The 14,187-nt window shown below is 52.8% G+C and overlaps 1 protein-coding gene across 2 annotated transcripts in view; it reads right to left on the bottom strand.

Annotated features, from left to right (window-relative positions):
• LOC142461636 (phospholipid-transporting ATPase IB) overlaps positions 1-14,187 on the bottom strand; it is a 481,622-nt gene that overhangs the window by 229,293 nt on the left and 238,142 nt on the right. The gene's annotated exons all lie outside the window — the stretch shown is intronic.

Raw genomic sequence — 14,187 nt, forward strand, 5'->3', positions numbered from 1 at the left:
ACCAAGAAGCAGAAGGCTCCAAGGAGGAGCATCACAGGCTTAGCCGGGCTACTACGGTGGGCCTGACAGAGCAGCACAGGTGCTTGGAGCAGCCCCTTGGGTTTCCACCCCAAATCAGAGATGGCCGACGACTTCTCACCAACCCTCAAGGCATCATGGGGGAACCCAGACACCAAAGCACAGCACGTGGATCCTAAGCAAGCATTTGTTCAGAGTTAAAGACCCAGCACTGCAACAGCAGGACCAGTCTTCTAGAGCTCAAGGACTGACGGCTTCTAAGTTCTACATGAGGCTGCAGATATTTACGGAGTCCTGGTAACGCAGTGGGTTAGGCTTAGGGCTGCTAACGGCAAGGTCAGCCGTTCGAAACCACCAGCCTCTCTGTGGGACAAAGAGGAGGCTTTCTGCCCCCATTGAGTGACTGTCTCAGAAACCCATGGGGGCAGTTCTACCCTGTCCCATGGGGTCGCAGGGAGTTAGAATCGACTCGATGGCAGTGATTTGCATTAACGCTGATATTTAAATCTGGAACATTATTGGACAACTCCTGGCTCCCTGCAGTCTGCACACAGAAGAAAGACATCGCTGGGGCTCTCATCGGTACCGACAACCTGAACGAAACCCCTCAAAACAAGAAAAGAAACTGCCACCCTGGGACTGAGTTCCCCACAGGACGCTACGAGCGAGTCTGTTATTCTAGAACAAGTACAGGCAAACAGACTCCATTTCCCACTGAAACCTAACGGAGCGTACACGTGGGACCAAGTGCTTAATCCCCTGAGCCACCAGGGACTCCTTTTAGAAGGGGGAAACACACGATTCTTCTTTGTCATTAACCAAGTATGTATTACACGCTTTCCTTGCCAGGCACTGAAGACTGGACATGGAGCTGTTCCGTGTGCATATGTAGCAGAAAGACGAGGCTTTCTACTCCTGTAAAGCATTCGTCTCGGAAACCCACAGGGCAGGTCCGCTCTCCTATCCTGTGGTTAGTCACCTGATCGATCGTAAGCAGAGTCTAACACACAAGAGCATTTTCCCTCCAAGATCCTGCAAGTGCTGCTTTCTTTTTTATTTAAAAACAAAAAAGATTTTTTGGCACATAATTCACAAATCGTACCATTCAGTAGTGCGCTCCTGCTCAGAAGAGTTGTGGGTGTGTGTGTGGCCATCACCACAATTGTAGAACATGCTCTTCTTTCTCAGATTCAGGGTTATGAGCTCCCCGTTTCCCCGCGACCTCGCCTGCCATGTCCCCCGCCCCCGCAAGAAACCATTAATCCAGGTACTGGCTCTATAGACTTACCTATCCTGGTACATCTGCTTCCAGAAAGATGTGTAGTCTTGGGAACTCACAGGGAGCAGTTCAGCTTTGTCCTATAGGATCAGTACAGGTCAGAATTGACTTGACGGCTGTGATTGAGTGAGGGTCCAACTCACAGGAAAACTACAGGACAGACCAGAACTGCCCCAGAGGGGTTCCCAGGCTGTGTGGGTTAGGTGTCGGGATGCTAACCACAAGGTTTGCAGATCAAACCCACAAGAGGCTCCGTGGAAGAAAGATGAAGTGGTTCACTCCTGTAATTATCTGTAGTCTTGGAAACCCTATATAGGTGACTCGATGGCAATGGGGTGAGAATCTTTAGGGAAACAGATGGTCACAGCTTTCTCCCGCAGCGCTGGCAGTGTGTTGAAATCACCGTAAGGGTTAGCTCTTGATTGGTGAAGCACGGCACCACCAAGACACTGTGACCCCAGGCGTTCCAAAAAGCCTGGACGCCTCAACAAGAATGCCTAGTCTCTCTGATTACATAACACCAAGGTTGCATGCAACTGGCTATCCATGCTTGGAACAAGTCAATGGTCATGGAAGCAGCAGTTCAAGGAATCCAACAACATACTGCCTTGGGGCCAACCAACTGCACGAGACCTCGTTAGAGTACGGAAGAGCAAGGATGTTACTTTGAAGACTAGGGTGTGTCTGAACCCAAGCCATGGTGTTTTCAATCACCTCATATGCCTGGGAGAGCTGGACAATGAATAAGGAAGGCCAGAGATGAATCAATGAGCTTGAATTACAGTGTTCGTGAAGAAGACTACAGACAGCTAGTAGAAGGAACCAATCGGTCTTGGAAGCAGCAAAGCCAGGATGCTCCCTGGGAGCAAGGATGGTAGGACGTCAGCCGACTTACTTGGGACCTATTCTCAGGGGAGACCAGTCCCTGGAAAAGGGCCCTGTGTTTGGTAAAGAAGAAAGTCTGTGAAAGAGACCTTCAACGAGCTGGAGGAACACAGCGGCTGCACGAGGAGCTCAAACAAAACAAATAGTGAGCGTGGTGCAGGAGCGGGCAGGGTTTCAGTCTGCTGTGCGCAAGGCCTCTGGGAACTGGACCAACTGGAGGGCACCTGATAGCAACCCTGGTCTCATCGGGTAACCATCCTCTGTATTTTACATTTGCATCTGCGAGGCTATCACAAGAGAACAAAGAACAAACAGAGATGTAACCCGACTGAGGCAGGAGGCCACCTGATGCTGACTGACCTACCAGCAGACCTGTTGTGGCCATCTGGGGAGAGAAAGTCCCCACAGGGGAGTCAGAGATGCCACAGAGCATAGGAGAGCCAGAGGGGCAGACAGGTTGCCTTGTGGCCTTGAAAGCTCAACCAGAGGGCCGTCTTGCTGTAGGTTGCTGGGTGGAGGACCGGCCATGATGGTGGAAGGACAAAGCAGCTACACAGATTGAGATCGACATTCTTGCTTGCCTATTTGGGGGTTTAGCTTTAAGCCAACCCAGGGGAAACAAGGAGCCCATCAGCCAGACTCAGGACACCGGCTGCTCTGGGAGCTGTATCTTTCAGAAGTCAACAAGAGTAATGACTCAGATGGCTGAAAGCACAGGGTAGAAATATCCACCAGCTGTCTTTTCCCAGAGACCAAAACTTGAGGAGAAAACCCGACAGGCGTATCTAAGCCAAGTCATAGCCCAGTGCCCTCGAAGCATGAAATTCTCATCAAGGATTTATTATCCCCTCACCAGTAATGTCCTGAGAAAACATAATTCTAGCACATGCTAAGGGGTCCGAAGCAGATGTCAGGCAGCTAATTTCTACAGACCACAGCGGGCACCCTGACGCCTCAGCCACACGAGATATGTCAGGTCGGCGGTGGCCGCACCAGCCAGCCCTCGCTCAATCTTGATGTGTGACTTGGAACTGTGTGCTGTGTTTCGTAAGTGTTCCCAGCACATTACACATTCGAGTCATAAAATAGGAATCCAGACCACATCTCAGCCAAGCTAGGTGTTGGTGGCACCTCTATAACCTATCAGGGGGCATTGTGACGAGAGGGGGACTCTGGTGATGCAGTGGTAAAAGCGCTCCACTGCTCACTGAACAGGCAGAGACTGGGACCCATTACCCACCCTTGCAGGTGGCTAGCCAACATCGGAAATTCTGAGACAGGTCTCCTTCTGTCCCACAGATCTGCTGTGAGCTCAAACAACACGCCAGCAAGAGGCACTGAATACAAATTTTAATCAAAGACCTTTAACCACCTGCAGAATTGTCCTGCCCATTTGGATGGCTGGCATGATGGATTCTAAAATGAGCAGTAGGGTTTCCTTTGGTATTATACAATATTTGCGTGTATGTACAAGAAACATATGCATACATATTTAATATTTAGTATCCTAGAATGCCTCTTTTATGGAGGTGTCCTGGAAGACCTCCTGACATTTGGAAATTGATCCCAAATGGTGATTTCAAAGCTGAACACTTAAGCAAAGCTCTTGGTAAAAGCGCTCACAGAATGAGCGATGGCCCATTGATTTAGCTCCTCCCATAAAGGCCCTGATAACAAAGTACGTACTCCGGAGCATGATCAGGAGAGACCAGTCCCTGGAGCGGGACACCGTGCTTGGCGACACAGAGGGGCCGGGGGAAAGAGGAGGACCCTCGACAAGATAGATGGACCCGGTGGCCACAGCACGGGGCTGTGAGGATGGCATAGGACAGGGCGGTATTTTGCTCTGTTGTGCACAGGGTTGCTATGACTCAGAACAGACTGGACGGCACACAACAACAACCGGGGCCTGGTCTCCGAGCACTTTCCCAAATCCTGCTCGTACTACGGGCCGAATCGCTTGTGCAAGAAGGGCTGCACATCAACTAGGGTTTCTCCCGCGATGCTCAGATGTGTTACCGGGTGACAAGATGACAAGGACCATTCAGGGGCACCCAGGGACTTTAACAAGAACCGCTGCACGTACTCAGGAACCAGATTCTCGAAAGGACTTTTAAGGATTGGACTTCTCCTTTTGTTTCTTCTAGAGGGCTATACAGAAAGCTGGAAGATCACTGATCTAGGTCGGTGTTTCCCAAAGCGGGCAATGCCACCCCCCACCGGGGGGCAAAGGCAACAGGAATGACCCAAGGGGCCTGCAGAAGAACAGGCCTGCAACGTTACCTGGGTGATGTGCTACAGCACACAATTTTTAATTGCCAGGGTGTGTGGGTTTGCTGAGTAGTTTCTTTGTCCTGAAAGGTTGGGGGAGGCCAAATCAATTTGGGAAACCAGCCGCCCCACTGTCCTGGAGCTCATCCTGACACCTCTTCTTTCCCAGCCATCCTGTAGAGGATTTCCAAGTCTGTAAATACATACAAGAGCAGGCAGTCTCATCTTCCTCCTGTGGGTTGGTTGGCAGCTTTGAACTGCTGATGCTGGGGTTAGCAGCCCAACATGTCATCCACTACAGCGTAAGATCTACACTTCGTGTTCACAGAGCGCAGGTCAGAATGCCAGCCTTTGCCAGTGTCCTGGCGTGGTTTGCAGACTTCCTGACCGGCAGGTCTGGAAGCGTTGACTCTCTGTTCTTCCTAGATCCTGAAAAACATCCCGGCCTCTTTTCAACAGCTCTTACTGACCTCCATCTGGCAGCATTCTTTGCTGCACGCTGGACTCTCCCGGGAAAGGCTACGCCACGAGCCTCGGCCCTCTTGCTCCCTCCCTCTTTGGATTATAATGCTTTGACTATTCAGAGCTGACCCTTAGCCCCAGCATATCAGCTTGCACGAGCCCTTGGAGGCCTCGCCAAGTCTTTGTCAATGATCTCGGGAAGGCTGGCAGATGCCAATCATGCAAACAAAGTCTTCAGTTGTGGGAACCTCTTGGAAAAGGACATGGGGCGTGGCCAAGTAGAAGGTCAGTGACAAGTGAAAGCCCCTCAGTGGGATGGACTGACATTGTTGAGTGGCTGCAACAACGGATGCAAACACGAATGCTTGAGGGGAGGGCGCTGGATCGGGCAGCCTTTCTCTCTGCTGCACACAGGGCAGTGGTGGAGTCGGCACTGATTCAACGGCACCTAGCACCACCATCCCCCTCTGTGCACTCTTCTCACCCTGATGCCAGTCTAGAATCCCATTCCAGCCCCTTCTCCCGCCCCTCTGTGGGAACCCTGCACTGCGGGGACAGAGCACAAAGGAGGCATGCAGCTGGCCAGCTGAAGACAAAGAGACTGCAGGATCTCCTGATAACAGATAAGAGTGTCCTTGAACCAGTGAGGAACCTTCCTGAGCCCCAGCAGCCCTCTGGGAAACAAAGGTGAAGGAGTCACGGGGTTAGGTTTATGGAGCAACGAACCAGGAGACCAGAGATGCGGACAGAATGACACATTCTGGGCATGGCCGCTGCACTGGGGTTCCAGAGAAGACAATAAACCATCCAGCCCATTGCAAGCCTGCGGACGCCAACTCCCGGCAATCCCCCGGGTGTCCAAGTTGAGCTGTGCTCCGTGGAGTTTTAGGTGGCCGGTTTCTCAGAAGTAGATGGCCAGGGCTATCTTCGAAGGCAAGCCTGGGGAGACTGAAGCTGCCGAGCTGTTGACTAGATGCTGAGCGTACTGTTTGCGCTACCTGGGGCCGCAGGGTGCGACCGACTAAAACCCAAAGCAAAACCCACTGCCACTGAATCTACTCTGACTCTTGGCAACCCCATAGGAACAAAACAAAAAACAAAATGAAACGAAACACACCACACACTCCCTGTTGTCCAGTCAATGAAAATTCACAGTGACCCTATGGGGCAGGGTGGAACTGCCCCTGTGGGTTTCTGAGTCTGTCACTCTTTAGCGGGGTAGAAAGCCCCGTCTTTCTCCTGTGGAGCAGCTGGTGGTCTCAAACTGCAGATCTTTTGATTAGCAATCCAAGGCGGGACCACTACATCACCAGGGCCCACGGCAAAGTAGAACTACCCCGTGAGTCTCCCAGACTGCAATCGGACAGGAGTAGAGAGGCTGGAGGTTTCAAACTGCTGCCCTTTCCACCTGCGTGATGGCAGCAAGGTTGGTGTCTTGTCAACATACACATACCTATGCGCCCACACAAACACTTACATACAAACGCACACCTGCGCGCACACACATACACGCACAGACATGTATACATACACATATGTAGATCTTCGCGTGCTTGGATGTATGTGTTCCTGACCGCACATTTCTGCTACCTGCTTGGTAACTTCATTCCACCTCCTGTGTGTCTACTAGATGCTCGAGATCAAACGCTCGCAGAGTTGTGAGACGGAGGGAAATGTGATATTCTTGTTATCTGGACGACAACGTGATACCCTGACCGGGCACTCCAGCCATCAATGCCCCCCTTGCAGCCGAGGCTCCTGGAAAAGGCCTCTCTGAAAAAAATACAAACCCCAAAAACAAGAGAGGACAGCCCCGTCTGCTCAAGATCAGTTTACGCTGCAACCAAGAAAAGGCTTTGGGATCTGCCCACCTGGAGAGGGGGCTCGGGATTTAGGCGCCTGGACTCAAGTTGGTGACTATTGTGCGGCCTGCCCGAGACCAGCAAAATGAAAGCGATGCCCAGACAAGCATCTTCCTCCTGAAAATCCAGCACCTCCACTGAACAGTTGCCGACTGCACAGCCATCCGGGCCAACGGCACCGGCTGTAACAATTGAATGGGGCCGCATGCTGAGTTACCCCCGGCTTTGTGCGGGCTGAAACCCACGGGCTATTGTCAGCTTCTCCCTGCCCTCAGCAGAGAGCGAGGGAGCCGTCTGGGAAGGCTGGGGCTTTCAGGCACGATATTAGATCCTTCGGTTCCCAGGCTGAAGCCGGGATTAGAATAGCACATTTAAATTCCTTAATGTTTTTTAACACAGAAAGCATTAATCTGATACCCTGCTTCCTTGAAAAGCTTTATTAAAGTCCGGAGACCCTCTCAGTAGTGCCTGCCTTTCTTGAAGCAAACATTCACTGATTGTACTCCTCTGCAAATCTCGCTGGTGTTTCGAAACCGGTGCCTGACCTCGGCTGCAGGGGAGGTGGGGAGAAGCAGGACCCAGAGGGAAGCTGAGAACTGGTGGAGTTTTGACGTCTCAGAGCAAGCTGATGGCTCCTTCAGGACCAGCCGCCAGGAGCTCATGCACCAGGGAGAACTGACGGTGACCAAGGTCTGATGGGAAAGTGTCTGCACCTGTCACCTAAGGCCGGAACGAAAGGCCATCTGATGATGAAGGTGAAATTCGGCCAAACTGCACCAGTATGCTGCTGTGGAAGACTGGGGAGCAGCCTGTCTGCCGCTGTCCTTCCCTCAGCCCTAAGCCAATGGACCAAGAGACCAATGGCCCCAGGAGGCGAGCTGCCCAGATCCGGAGACCTGCCCAGCGGAGACGTGAGCAATAAATGGTCCCTCCCGCCCCCTTCTCTTGATCTTCCAGCATGTGCGAGTAGGATTTGTTGGTGGGGGATGGGGATTCATCGCACATCTTTCCTCTTCTGTTGTACCCACCTCTTCTCGAACCTTCTGGGGTGGTGGGGTGCCGTCGAATTGATCCTCACTCACAGCGACCGATCCTGGGTGACAGAGTCGAACTGCTCCGTGCTCGGGCTGTGCTCAGGGGGGCAGTGCAATGACTGACTCGGATGCTTCTAGCCATTTCTCCTCTCCTCCCACTAAAGGACTAAGCGGTACCCTGCAGATGTGGCATGGAACACCCCCCCCCCTTGGAGATGCGTCCATTCTGCCAGCCCCCTGGTTCCAAGAAGGAGGTGTCTCAGTCACCAGAAGAGAGAGCATTCCAGGGAATCGCAGAGGAGGAGGGTCACCAGATTGGAAATCCTCGCCTGCAATGGTGGAGGCAGCAGAGGCCCTACCACATTGAGACCCTAGGCTGAGGCCAGAAGACCATGAGGCAGAGCAGTACCGAGACCATGAGGCTGTGAGACCACCGAGCCGTGAGCTGGCTTCCTGGGCCATGGGAGCAAAAGTCAATGGGCCACGTGGCTGAGGAGGAGGGAGAGGCATGACAGCTGGCTAAGGAGAGGGGTTGCTGTGGACCTTTGTCCCTTCTGATCCTGGCTTGTGGTAATCTGTGAACTTCCCTAACCACCTCCCATCATGGTGACTGCTGTCTGTGAGATTGGTGCAGGCCCCGGCCATGAACTATGGAACCCAGCAGAGAAGCAGAGTGTCGTGGCAGGAGCAATTGGTGTCAGAACAGGGTAAACGAACATGGAGGGTGGAGGCGTGTCTGACCTCTGCCTGGTGGCTGATGGCCTTGGGCTGGTGTGAACATGGATTCTCCTGCTCCCTTGTGAACCTACAGGAGGTCAGATGGAGCAGATCGCTCTCCCGTGGATTTAAACTTCTGGCCTTTCTATTCGTAGCTGAGTCCCTAACCCAGGTGCCACCAGGGCCCCTGCCTCAAACCTGAAGCCCTTGCTCCTCAGGGGACTAGCGCAAGGTCATTTGAATGATGGTGTCGACAAAGGATATTCAAAGAACCACAGAATGCCAAAAGAACCAACAAATCTGTGTTGGTAGGAGTGTGGCCAGAATGCTTCTTGGAAGCCAGGATGGAGGTGAGACTGTCTCCCGCACTTTGGACATGTGGTCAGGAGAGACCGGTCCTGGAGAAGGACATGCTGCTTGCTAAAGCGGAGGGGCAGCGAGACAGAGGAAGGCCTCAATGAGATGGATGGACAGGGTGGCTGCAGCAATGGGCTCAAACATAACAACTGTGAGGATGGGGCGGGACCGGGCAGTGTTTTCTTCTGTGCACACAGGGTTGCTATGGGTCGGAACCGACTTGATGGTGTGTAAACAACACACTACTGATAACACAGAGAGCCGGTAAGCACATGTACACACAAACAAAACAGGGAGCTCTCGTGGGGCAAATGCTGTGTGGTCAGTGTTAAATAAACGCCCTATATCCTCAACAATGCGCCTTGCACGCAGCAGGTACTAACTGGTGTGTCTACCTGCGTCAGCCTGAGTGCAGTTCTGGAGCCTTTGGGGTAAGGCAAGGGGTAGCGCGTACGGGGTTAAGTCCAAAGGGATTGCCACAAAACCTCAGGAACTTTTATGAAACAAAATGGTCAGAACATGAAGCTACTGTCTGGACAAATCGCTAAGCGTCTCCGCTGCTGGGGGAGGCGTTCCCACCCCCCAACCGCTCCCTGAAGCCTTCTGAGCAATTTGCTTTACACACCGGGCGGCAGGCAGTGTGGACACACTCAAGGGGCTGGGATTGTGTTCCTGTTCAACCTGAGCATGGAGACCAGAAGGAAATCAGGGCGCAAGGTCAGGGCTGTAGAGCCCATGGGGTCCGGGCTCCCAGTGAAATTCTCCTCGCCCGGCCCCGGGGACCCTCAAAGAAAGAACAGGTGTATTGAACAGGTGTACTGCCACGACGGGAAAGCAGCACAAGTCCTGGGCACGAATGATCTGACCTTTCCCTCACTGAAGCCCTTTCAGAGGTCACAAAACGAATTCATAAGCAGTCCGTCTGCCCCGCCCCCTGTAATTTTCCCATGTCCTACAAGTCAATCGATCAGAATGTCCCCATTGGGTCCCCCACACCTAGTGAGCCAACCTCTTGGCCTGGCATGGAACTGGCCCTGCAGAAGCCCCCAGAAGCCACTGCTTGGTTGGGACCTCGTCTGACAGCACCCTAACCTGAGTATCACTGAGAGGGCTTGTCAGCAGCCATCGACTGACTGCAGAGACGTGGTGAAGCATGATCTGTGTGGACTAAGCCGGGGCATGCATCTACTGGAACCGGGAGCAAGACCTGGGGGCCAGCCCGGGGATGTTTGGAGCATGAAGCAAATGTGTGAGAAAGAACGAGAATTGAGTAGGGGGGGGGGTCTCCGGGGCACTCATTCTTTCAGCAGCATTGCCTGACTGACACTGGGAGAACAGAAATGGGAAGGGTTCCCCTCTGACGCTGGACTTTCATAAGACCCCAGTGTTTTCTGACGGGCTACTCGGTGCCTTGTGTGCTGAGTTCTGACCCGGCGCCATCTCCTGTGTGCCAGAACAGAACACTGCCCCATACTGCTTTCAGTAGCTAAATTTTCAGAGGAAGGTCACCAGGCCTTTCTGCAGAGGCCCTTCTGTGTGGGTTTGAATTGCCAACCTTTCCGTTAACATGCTACCAGGACATTCCTTGAATAACTAAACCAAGCTAACTGCCATCGAGTCGATTCTATCGCATAGTAACCCTGTAGGGCAGAGGCCCGAATACTTCACAAGAGGAGAAAGCTTCCTCTTTCCCCTATGGAGAGGCTGGTGGGTTTGAACTGCTGACCGTGCAGTTAGCAGCCTGACGTGTAGCCCACTATGCCACCAGGACCCCCTGGCTGGAACCATGCAATTAGCTCAATCTGTCCTCAACCCTAAAACGATGTCAGCTGTTCACTCGCTTGAATCACAAACACATGGGAAACCCTCAGCCCCGGCAGCCGTATCGCCTCGCCCAGCAAGATCAAACCCGAGAGATCTGCCCGTTTTCTCTCAGTGCTTCCTCTTGGTCTCATCTCCAAAAATCAAGGTAAAGGGCACAGATCACTCAGTGTGGATGCGATGGATACAAGTGAGCTCCCAGTTCCCCTCAGGCTGCACGTTTGCTCACTTGGGCCCTTAAGGGTGGCGAACTGGGCTCTTTCATTCATGCAGGTGGGGTGGGGGGCTGGGAGGGTGGGCAATGCCTCTTGTAGCTCTGGAGGGAAAGAAGGGGAGCATAAAGCACGCACAGGCTGTGATTTTGCGCACGCCAGCAGCAATTAGGAAGTCGGCATTTTTCTATGTCTCCCAGATGTCATGTTAACTGGGGAAGGAGGCATTTGCTTCCTGCCCCGCCCCAAACCACCCAGTAAGGGGAGGGGGGCAGTTGGGGGCCCGGGTGATGTTTCTTTTGTGCTCACACCCACCCCCCAATGTTCAGGGAAAAGAAACTCCCTCGCACAGGTATCCAGATGCTCATACCGGGGGGTACCGCCTGATGGCTCGCAGGTGGTGGCCAGCCCCTTCCCCAAACAGCTCTAGGGCATAAAGTGGGACGTGACGACATGATGGAGTTGGAGAGGGGGAGAGATGCAAGGCTGCCCCTCTGTGACTCGGCCCCAAGGGTCAGGACCCATGAGGGTTTTCTTCACAAGGTCACCCCACTGTCTACCATAGGACCTGGCACGGGGTGGACATGCAGATAATCTCTGTGGATTGACCTAACTCGCACACCGAGCTGCTAACTGCAATGTCAGTGGTTCAAACCCACCAGCCGCTCTGAGAGAGAACGATGAGGCTACGTCCCTGTGGAAAGATGCAGCATCTCGGAGACCCAAATGGGCAGCTCGACTCTCTAGAGGTTGGGCATCGCTCGACGGTAATGAGGTTGTGAGGTTGGACCTAACACACCAGGAGGGGACGCTACATCTTTACAGCAGCGCATCCCTCTGATCTGTGAAGAGAGGAGCCTATTTGGTTCGTGAGAGGGAGACCGAGCCAAGACACTCTCTGCCTTTGTGTCCCTCTGACTCACAGCCACCCTGAAGAGCAGAGCAGAACTGCCCCTGTGGGTTTCCGTGCATTTCTATGGAAGCATCAGTCGGCTTCTTCTCTCTCCCAAGGAGCTGCTAGTGGTTTAGAACTGCCAGCTGTGTATGTGGGATCCCCATGCTTGAGAGGTCACCTAGCAACAACATGCGAGTTCATTTGAGGACCGTCCCTGGCTGACGCTGCTTGTAGTTCTTGCTCACTCAATGGTCTGATCCATAAGGAATCGTGGGGGAAGGGGCAGGACTGGGCAGCGTTTTATTCTTCTGTGTTGGGGTCACCTTGAGTCGGCAGTCGACGAGATGGTTGCCAACATCATCATCATAGAGAGGACTGAGCCCTCTACAGGGAGCCAGCCCCGGGCCTTCTCTCTGGTCAGACTCATCTAGGAGGGAAGCCATGGACACAATAACGATGGCCAGGACAGAAGGACCACGGACACTCAGAGAAAGCCAGAGCCCTTGAGAGGGAGGTAAACGCGGGAGTTCTTCTTGTTTGGGTCTCATTAAGAACGGCGGTCAATTCGAATCTATTGGGTTTCATCAAAAAACGGCTCCCAGTGGAAACTGGAAACTGTGGCCCGCTCTCTGGCTCTGGCCTTTCAGACCCTGCCAGGAAGAGGTCACCGGAGGGTGTCTCACGGTGGAGTCTCTCGGCAACGGAGGCCTCCTTACTGTGATTGCTCCTCACGGTGATTCCCACATCCCTTAAAGCCAACCTTACGGAAAGTCTTCTCACCAGGGTCTTACAGGGACAGGAGCCGAGGCATAACCACTGATGAAGTTAGTCAGGCCATTTACACAGAAAGTTGGTTGCTTAGTCGGTGAGTAGGAAGCTCATCTGCATGCACACGTTTCTCCAGGAGGCTTAGAAGTTCATGTTCCCCATCCCAGAAGATGCTCTGAGAGCTCTCTGCCCCCGTAGGTTGAAGTAACACTCTTGATTCCATAATGACCAGCACTTTCCATTTAAAAGCCAGTTTCACCCTCCCTTGTCCACTCGGTAGCCCCCAAGGCAAGTGAGACCAAAGCACGTCTGACACGTCTGTGGTGACTTCCCCTAGGAGGAAGCCACGTATGCTCCTTAGAACATCTTTCTCTGCCTGAGTTGGCCTCCCTCGCTGAGAATGTACAGACCCAGGACCCAGAGCCGGGGTTTTCAGCCCACACCTACACACATTCTTGCTGCCCTGCTTCTAGTCTGAACAAGATCTTCACCGCCACTGCCCAGCTTCCCTTCTCTTCATGGCTAACTTCTACTCAGTTTTGAAGACCAATTCAGAGGCCATGTCCTCCTTGGAAGAGGTCCTTCCTGATATCCCCTGCAGTCTCAGGTCCTGTTCCCCTGTTAGTCTACCCCAGATGTGTATGTCCACAGGGCCCCGGGGAATGCATCTGAGACAGCACTCTCTACGGCACTGAGATGGCCCCGTGTCTGCCTGTCTTCCCTTTGGGATTAATGTCTTGGGATGTAAAGCCAAGCCTGAATGCTTTGCAGAGTCAACCATGATTCAAGGTGACACTGTGGGTCAGAGGAGCCCAGTGTTCCAGTGGATTTCTGTGGCTGGTTTTTCGGAAGGAAATCACCAGGCCTCGTACCCACGGTGTCTCTGGGTGGGTCAGAACTGCTAATCTTTTGGCTAGTAGCTGAGTGTGTCAGCTATTTGCATCACTCAGGAACTCCTGGTCCAAAATAGGTCCTGAGTCTTATCTAATGGAAGACAGGAAATAACTCAGAGAATTATAGTCTCAGACACTCATAGGGGCCGTCCTACACTGTCTTAAAGGGTCAGGATGCGTCGGCATCAACCCAATGGCAATGAGGGTTTTGTTTTACGTGTGTGTGTGTGTGTGTGTGTGTACGCACATATATATACTCATATACCAAGAGCATTGGTGGCATAGCAGATTAAAAGTTAGACTGCTAAACGCCAGATCTACAATTTAATAAGAACGAATCTTATAACATATCGCATATGCACATACCACACATCCGTGCAAATAGCGCGCCCACACACAGCATGCGCACAACACTCACTGGAAGTTAATGAATGCGGAAGTTGCTCAGTTCACCCCCCCCAAAAAAATAGAACACATGTCACGTGTTATTTGTGTAAAAGTAAGGCATATCCCAATCAGTCTCATACCGCCATTGCCCTGCAATGTCAAGGACGCGTGTTGTCAGGTGCCATCAGGTTGCTTCCAGTTCACAGCGACCTCACGAACAACAGAAGGAAACCGCCCCACCCGGCACCGGCCTCCCCGCTGCTCCTCCTCCGCATGAGTCCTTTGATGCAGCCACCGTGTCCGTCCATCTTGTCCAGGGACCGCCT

The sequence above is a fragment of the Tenrec ecaudatus genome, chromosome 11, assembly GCF_050624435.1.
Source record: "Tenrec ecaudatus isolate mTenEca1 chromosome 11, mTenEca1.hap1, whole genome shotgun sequence".
In the NCBI taxonomy this organism is placed as follows: domain Eukaryota; kingdom Metazoa; phylum Chordata; class Mammalia; order Afrosoricida; family Tenrecidae; genus Tenrec; species Tenrec ecaudatus.